General features: G+C 35.0%; 1 pseudogene; it reads left to right on the top strand.

Moving 5' to 3' along the window:
* Window positions 1-7,236: 7,236 nt before the first annotated feature.
* LOC140642303 (heterochromatin protein 1-binding protein 3 pseudogene) lies at window positions 7,237-8,777 on the top strand (annotated as a pseudogene).
* Window positions 8,778-9,266: the final 489 nt, after the last annotated feature.

Here is a 9,266-nt window from a genome sequence, read left to right as displayed (position 1 = left end):
TTGTAAAAACAAAACAAACAAAAACCTGATTACAAAAATGGTCAAAGGAACTGAAGAAACATTTTTCCAAAGAATATATGGAACATTGTTGTGTTTATATTCCAGATTATCACAAAAAATGTAACAGAGTTGCTAAAAGATATAAATACTCAAATCGGCACTTTAAATGATCCCTCCCGGGATCCCTGGGTGGCGCAGCGGTTTGGCGCCTGCCTTTGGCCCAGGGCGCGATCCTGGAGACCTGGGATCGAATCCCACATCAGGCTCCCAGTGCATGGAGCCTGCTTCTCCCTCTGCCTGTGTCTCTGCCTCTCTCTCTCTCTCTCTCTCTCTGACTATCATAAATAAAAAAAAAAAAAAAAAAAAAAAAAATAAATGATCCCTCCCTCTCCTTTAATAATTCGTTAAACTCCTGGACTGGAGGAGGATTTTAGTCAACTATCAAAGGTCTTTTTGTTGGGCTTCCTTTTACTGATAATAATGCTAATCTTATTTTGTTTGTCTTTTCTGGTGTCTAACTGCCTAGTGCTGAGACTCCTTCACTGCCATAACTTCAAGCCAACACATGATCCCTTCTACTCATGGAGATTCATATATGTTGTCTAACTTAGATTCAGCTGCCTCTGCCTTTCATAACTCCTATGTCTCCAACTGCCCAGTGTTGACCTATAGGAATAGCTCTATGCTCTTATTCAGCAGGAAGAAATTACAGAAGATAAGACCTTTCACTCTCAGCAATCTTAAAGATTTAAGGGTCTAAATTGTTCAGGAGGGAAGTGAGGAGAACAAAGGCAAGGAAAACCAGTCAAAATTAAATCTCTTTACAACTTGCAGCCTACTGATAAATCCCTGAGATATGCAGAGTGTGACATTCCTCAAGGAACTCATGGCTGATTTACTCTTGATATTTCATTAAAGACTAAGAGCAACCTTATCTTAACAATAGGTAGCCCTTCAAGGTTTTAGAGACTTTGCTTTTAATAGGAACAGATTCCTGAGAGACTTATGTTATTCTTAACTTCCATTAACTCTAAAGTATAAGATCAGTTACTCCTCACAATCCCAGTGCAGCTCTTTCTGCCCACAGGCACTGTCTCTGTGCTATAATAAAAGAACCTTTCTGCACTGAAAAGAAAAACAAAACAAGGAAGACAGGCAAATGACAATAGGTACATGAAAATGTGCTTGACATTAATAATCTTCAGGCAAATACAAATCAAAACCACAATGAGATATCACCTCACACCTGTTAGAATAGCTCATTAAAAGGACAAAAGATAGTAGGTACTAGCAAGGATGTGGAGAAAAAGGAATGCTTGTGCACTGTTGGTGGGAATATAAATCAGTACTGCCAGTATGGAGAATAGTATGGCAGCTCCTTAAAAAATTAATAATAGAACTATTTTATGATCCAGCAATGATATACCTTTGGGTATGTATCTAAAGAAAATGAGAATAGGATATTGAAGAGATATTTTACACTTTTATGTTGTTTGTTGCATTATTCACCATAGCCAAGACACAGAAACAACCTAAATACCTGTCAAGAGTTGAATGGAGAAAAAAAAAAAAAAGAGAGACAAAGGAGAAAGAAAATGTGATATACATATATATATATATATATATGTATATCACACATATGAGTATGTGTTATAGATTCACAGATATGTGATATATTTAACATGTATGTTACTGACACATGTCTGAATATGTATCATACACATTATGTAATATGAATATATACTATTGCATATATATGAATATTATTTAGTCATAAAAAAGAAGGAAATCCCCCATTTGCAAAAGCATGGATGGACATTGAAACTATTATAATAAATAAGTCAGACAAATATTGTATGGTATCACTTAAATATGGTATCTTAAATTCTAGACTCACAGAAACAGAGAGTAGAATGCTGGTCAGCCAAAAGTAAAGGAAAAGAAATAGGGAGGTATTGGTCATAATAAAAATTTCCAGTTACAGGATGAATAATAGGGAGGTATTGGTCCCTAATACCTAATACAGGATGAATAAATAGGGAGTTATTGGTCATAATAAAAATTTCCAGTTACAGGATAAATATGTTCTGGAGATCTAATATATAGCGGTGATTATAATTAATAATACTTTACCATATACTTGTAAGTGTTGATAGAATACATCTTAAATATTCTTACCACACACACACACAAATGGTAATTATGTGATAGGATGGAGGTGTTAGCTAACACTACGGTGGTAATTAACAAAATATAAGTGCACAAAATCAATACATTTTACATCTTAAACTTACAATGTTATATGCCAATTACATTTCAATAAAACTGAAAAAAAGTAATCAAATTAAACAAGATATAAAACTATAATATTAGAAAACTACAGGTCAATATCACTCACACATTTAGATGCAGAAATCCTATATACGTTAATAGAAAACTAAATTGAGTGATCAACAAAGCCATAATATATAATGACCAAGTTAGTTTTGTCTTGGAATGGTAATAAGACAGTATATTTTTTAAGTAAAAGAGAAAAATCAAATGAAAATATCAATAGATACAGAAAAGGCACTAAAAATATTTTAAAAGGAATACTTGCAAAATTTGCATCACTCTGTAAATACATGAAAATTTTCCTAATCTAAGAATGGATGGCTCAATAAAACCTAAAGCAGATACAATTTTTAATATGGTAGTATTAATTATTCTCTTTTAATTAGGAAAATAAACAAGATATTCACTCTTATCCTTGGACTTAATATTGTAAGAAATAAAACATAATGAAGAACGACTAGAGAATAAATAAAAAAATCGTTTTAGTCACAGATATAATTATCTATGCATAAACCCAAAAGAATAACAAAGTTAACAAATTTTCTAGATATCAAAATCTAAATACAAAGTTAAATATTTATTGACAAAATATATGATTTAAAAAAGATATGAGTTCTAATAGCAAGCAAATTAAAAAGATCACAAAGATATAAGAATGTTAAAGAGAAAATTTTAAATCCTATATATAAATAGTTATAAAATTCTGAAATAAATGGTGATGTCATCAATCTTTATTGGTAAAAAAGTATAGCATACTTATTTATTTATTTTTAAATATCTTATTTATTTATTCATGGGAGACACACACACACACACACAGAGAGAGAGAGAGAGAGAGGGAGAGAGAGAGGCAGAGACACAGGCAGAGGGAGAAGCAGGCTCCATGCAGGGAACCCGATGTGGGACTCAATCCTGGGACTCCAGGATCACGCCCTGAGCTGAAGGCAGACACTCAACTGCTGAGCGACCCAGGCATCCCTGTAAAGCATATTTAATTATCAGTTTTCTCTAACTTGATTCATATCATTTAATGTGATCAAAATCTCAGAAGTATAATTTTAAGGCACTTTACAATTTTTATGGCCTTACTAGATACCAATATTTTTTCTAAAGCTATAGTAATTAGAATAGTTTGGTAATACCTCAGTAAAAATGAAAAGAATCATGGTATAGAATGGAGAATCAGTTACACATTCACATGAACATAGAAACTTGGCCTATGACAGAACTGATATATCTTAGTTGGTAAAAGAGACGCTACACAATAAATAATATTGGGAATATTATCCCTACTTGATTATGCAATCAAAATCAATTTCAATTTGCTAAAAGATCTAAATGTGAGTCATTAAATAACAAAAGTTTCTGGAAATAATATAAGTGCATGCATCCATCATGATCTCCAGGAAAACAGAGGCAGTGGATGAAAGAGAGAGAGAGAGAGAGAGAGATTAATTTTAAGTAACTGGCTCCAGTTATTGTGGAACTGGCAAGTCTGAAATTGAGAGCAGTTCAGCAGGCTGGAAACTCATGTAGGAATTAAAGCTGCAGTCTTGAGTAAGAGTATTTTCTTCTCCAGGAAACCCTAGTTTTCAATTTTCAATTGACTGGTTGAAGCCCACTTACATTATCAGGGCAACCTCCATTACTTAAATTCAACTGAATATAGATCTCAGCCATATCTAGAACATATCTTCACAGTAACACTTAGATTAGTGTTTAATTAAATAACTGGGTTCTGTAGCCTGGACAAGTTAACACATAATGAAACTAGCATAGAACTTATTTGAGAGATTTGAGAATTAAGAAGAAATTTGGGGCATCTCTGTGGCTCAGTCGGTTAAGCATCTGCCTTCGGCTCAGATCATGATCCTGGGGGCCTGGGACTGAACCCTGCATTGGACTTCCTGCTCAGTGGGGAATCTGCTTCTCCCTCTCCCTCTGCCTGCTGCTCACCTTGCTTGTGCTCTCTTTCTTTCTCTCTGTCAAATAAATAAAATCTTTAAAAAAATAAAGAAGAAGGTTTAGAACAATACACAAAATAAGACACAAGAAACATAATAAAAGTTAAGATTAACAAACTTGACTACTAAAAATCAAGAATTTCAAGTCATCCATATACACATAAGGAAAGTAAAAATATATTGCAACATATATGACTAACATGTTTTGTATCAAAAGTATAAAAAGAACTTCTGCAAATCAATAGGACAAGCACAAAAGTATATGTACAGAAAATTATGAACAGATCAAAAATAAATCAAACACATAAAAGAAAAACAAGTAACTAATAAACGTGTAGAAAGTTATTAAACCTCACTAGTAATCAGGAAAATACACATTAAAGTTTTCAAATAGACAGTCTTTAATATCTACTGTGTGGGTAAAATTGAATTGTCTGATTATACCAAATTCAAAATGATGTAGATCAAAACCTGTTATAGTATGCTGGGGGAGTGTAGCCACTATGAAGAGCAATTTGTCATATTTAGTCAACTGAAATGTGTTAACTCAGAAATTTTAGTCCTAGTGATCCACAAATTTTACTCTTTTGATGTACACCAGAGAGAACTCTTTCCTCTATGCACCAGAAGACACCTCCAAGAATTTTCAGAGCAACATTATTTTGTAATAGGAAAGAAAAACAGAAAATAACCCAAATGTCCAAGGACAGAAGTTTGAACTATAGATAGAACAACCTATGGAAACACACATGGATGAACCTTATAAACTCACTATCAATAATTTTTATTTTTATTTTTTTATTTTTTAATTTTTATTCATTTATGATAGTCATACAGAGAGAGAGAGAGAGGCAGAGACACAGGCAGAGGGAGAAGCAGGCTCCATGCACCGGGAGCCCGATGTGGGATTCGATCCCGGGTCTCCAGGATCGCGCCCTGGGCCAAAGGCAGGCGCTAAACCGCTGCGCCACCCAGGGATCCCTAATTTTTAAAAGCAATTTTCAGAACAATGCACAATTTTATGTGACACTCATAGGCATGCAAAGCTGAACATAACATTTTAAAGATGAGCAAAGGAAATATATAAATACAATTGAGGATATAATCATTGATGGGTCGAAAAAGGATCAGATTGCAAGAGGAAAAATCAAGGAGTTTCAAGTATATTGATAATGCTTAATTTCTCAAACTGAGCAGTAATATACTACTACTGGTTTTATTTTTTGTTGTTGTTTTAAACTACATATGTTATAAATATTATTTAGTATATATTTAATTTTAAAACAAATTTTTATTTCTGGAATCTTTCAAATCTGTAATGTTTAAAGAACTTTATGGCTTAAAAGACAATGTTAATTCTCACCCACCAGTACCCTTTCCAAAAAGCCGTATCAGTGACTATAAATATAAGCTTTTAAGAAAATATGTATATAAGAGGCTTTTAAGTTGCTCAAGATCATCTTCTCTCTTTTGACTTCTTCTACTTCTTCACTTTCTAACTCCTACATACAGCTCACTTTTACTTGATCAAGTGGAAATTATTCTGAGAGTCCATACTTTATATGTTTACTCCTACTTTATATTTTAAGAGGGTCCTTGTCCTATAGGTTGGGTAGTTCTTTATTAAGCAGGTTTAGTATTGTGTGGTTTTCTGCTTAATATTTGGCAATAAAATGAAGAATTCTTTAAATTTAGACCCTTCCAAATTGGCCATTGAAAATGTCATATAATACCATTACTATTGATATCTATATTATTCTCCTAAGAACACTCTATTGAAAGTTATGGTACATTTTGAAAGCCCTCATCCCTTTTAGGTTATATTTTGATGCTAAAAATCCCTGTATAACTAAAAGGAAAGCTTTGAAGATCAATATACGACAAAATGTGTTTTGTTTTGTTTTGTTTCCCTTCATTTCTTCTCATTTCTTTGACCTTTAGAAGATTTGCAATGGTGAATTTAGTTTTCAAAAAATGATTAAATACTCACAAGGTACTTCTGCTGCTGTTGTTTTTGGCCAGATCAATCTGAGATGTTTTATATTTGGGTTGATAAATACATAGCCTTTAGAACTGTTTTCCCCATACAAATACTAGCTTTTAGCTAGTAAGGTATCAGGGCTAGGATAAAAAAAATTTTCTCTCTCCATAAATGAACAAATAAAAGAATATTTTAAAAGAGAATGTCAACAAGTTTCTGTTTTGAAGAACTATGGGAAAAAAAAATAAAGATCAGTACAGGCATGCCTCAGGTTCAGTTCCAGGCCACTTCAAAAAGTGAATATTGCAATAAGTCTAATAAAATTTTTGGTTTCCCAATGTATATAAAAGTTATAGTCTATTACTGTTCAATAGCATCATATCTAAAGAATAATACTTTAATTGAATATTTTAATTTAAAAACATATGCTATTACTAAAAAATGCTAACTATCATCTGAGCTTTCAGGAAATTGTAATCTTTTTGCTAGTGGAGAGTGTTGGCTCAATGCTGATGGCTGCTAACTAATTAGAGTGATGGTTGCTAAAGAAATGGTTGCTGGACGCCTGTGGCAATTTTTTGAAAGAAGACAATGAAGTTTGCTATATTGATGACTTTTTCACTTAAACACTTAAAGGCTATTGTAGGGTTTTTGACTGGCCTAATTTCAATAGAATATATCTTTAAAAATAGATAAAAGGGGCCATCTCTATGCTTTATTCATAGGTTAGCCATGTATAAATATTATGTCCTATTTTTTCCTTCCTAGCTCTAAAAATAAGTCCATTTAAACCATAGAAAGGCATTTATATTATTATTCTTTGGGAGACAGAGGAAAGGGTAAATTAATTAAAGAATTACATTTGCAAGAGCTCCATGGCTAGAGGACACTGGAGGTGATGATGAGCAATGCAGATACCTGGAAGGGGATAGCGCAAAGAAGGTAGAAGATTGCACCATGCCCTTTCATCCAACTGTGAATTCTATGCGGGGAAACTCCTCCCAAAAGCAAGGTTGCTGAAGAGGAGGAAGAAAAGCCAGAACCAGATACAAGCTCAGAGGAATCTGTCTTTACTATAGAAGAGCAAGAGAATGAAACTCCACCTGCTACATCTAGGGAAACAGAGCAACCAAAGGAAGAACCTGAGAAGGAAGAGAGGGAAGAGAAGAAGTCTTTAGAGGAAACCAAAAAGGATGAAAAAGATCAGTCTAAAGAAAAGGAGAAGAAAGCGAAAAATACAATATCGTCCTGGGCTACCCTGTCAGCCAGATAGCCAGGGCTCAGAAACAAATACCGATGGCTTCCTCCCACCATCCCAAGATGGATGAAATCCTAACTGGGGCCATTAAGACATGCTTCCAGAAGAGTGGTGCATCAGTGGTTGCTATTTGAAAATATATTAGCCATAAGTATCCTTCTCTGGAGCTGGAGGCAAGGGGCTAGCTACCTCCTTAAATAAGCACTGAAAAGTGAATTAAAGAGAGATAGCATCAAACAGGTAAAAGGAAAAGGTGCTTCTAGGCATTTTATTGTGGTCCAGAAATCAAGACAAACACCTCAGAAATCTAGAAACAGAAAGAACAGAAGTTCTGCAGCAGATCCTGAACCACAAGTAAAGTTGGAGGATGTCCTCCCATTGGCCTTTATTTGCTTTTCTGACCCTAAAGAAGCTTCCTATGGTCTCATCAGGAAATACATGTCTCAGTGTTACCCTAAACTTAGAGTGGCCATCAGGCCTCAGCTGTTGAAGAATGCTCTTCAGAGAGCAGTAGAGAGAGGGCAGTTAGAACAAATAACTGGCAAAGGTGCTTATGGGACATTCCAGCTGAAGAAATCAGAGGAGAAACCCTTGCTTGGTAGAAGCCTCATGGAGTATGCAGTCTTCTCTGCCATTGTTGCCATGAATGAGCCAAAGACCTGCTGCACTACTGTTCTGAAAAAGTATGTAATGGAGAACCACCCAGGTATCAATTCTAACTATCAAACACATTTGCTGAAGAAAACTCTGCAGAAATGTAAAAAGAATGGGTGGATGGAACAGATCTCTGGCAAAGGATACAGTGGCAATAGGATTTTTCTATTATCCTAGCCTAGAAGTTCTATTTCCAAAGAAAGAGCTAGATGACTCAGGAGATGAGTATGAGGAGGAGGATGACTCCTCAGAAGAAGACTCTGACGTTGAAGAGCCTCCACCCAAGAGGAAGTTGTAGAAGAAAACCCTGGCAAATCATTGGTGAAGGCTGATCCATGAAGCAGAGGGTCCAAGCCTGCACCTAAAGTCCCAGCTTGCCCAGCAGGGGAAAGCTAGGCCCCTGCCCAAGAAAGCCCATCCCAAGGCCAAAACTCCTGCCAAGAAAGTCAGACCCTCATCCTCAGTCATCAAGAAACCTAGTGGTGGCTCTTCAAAGAAGCCTGCAGCCAGTGCGACAAAAGAAGTGAAATTGCCGGGCAAAAAGGCAAAGGCCACCATGATGAAATCTTTCAAATCAAAAAAGTAAACTTTATAGGAAAAAAATGGTATTATGGCAAAATTCAGATTCTTATTTTCTAAGGTCAGTGTGCATTTGTTATAGTTTTGAAGCTTTTAAAATTATTTTCTTCCTCCCCTATGAACATTGTGGGGAGAGAATATAAATAAGCCAATGTAGGCATTTGTTAGCTTTGGTCCTGGCCTTGGTGCCTGCCCCTTTCCTCAGTCATTTTTAATTTCTGCGATAACTCTGGATTTTCCTGAACTGTATAATCTACACTTGTTATTTTTTCTCCCTCCACCACGCCAACCCTCTTTTTTTATGGTCAGCACTGGCTTTTTTTTTTTTTTTTCCTTCCAGCTTTACCTAAACAGTTGCAAAGATTTTTATATCTGTAGAAAGCATCAAGAATAGGATTCTGGTCAGTTGCCGGAAGTAAACAAGAGTATATATAGCACTGACTGAATTGTAAAGCCTTCTGCCTGGAGACTTCAGTTATAGCTATATAGTAATTAA

The sequence above is a fragment of the Canis lupus genome, chromosome 11 (genome assembly GCF_048164855.1).
Source record: "Canis lupus baileyi chromosome 11, mCanLup2.hap1, whole genome shotgun sequence".
NCBI classification, from domain to species: Eukaryota; Metazoa; Chordata; class Mammalia; order Carnivora; family Canidae; genus Canis; species Canis lupus.
The sequence above is the reverse complement of the archived record's forward strand: the minus strand, read 5'-3'. Positions and strand labels throughout refer to the sequence as shown.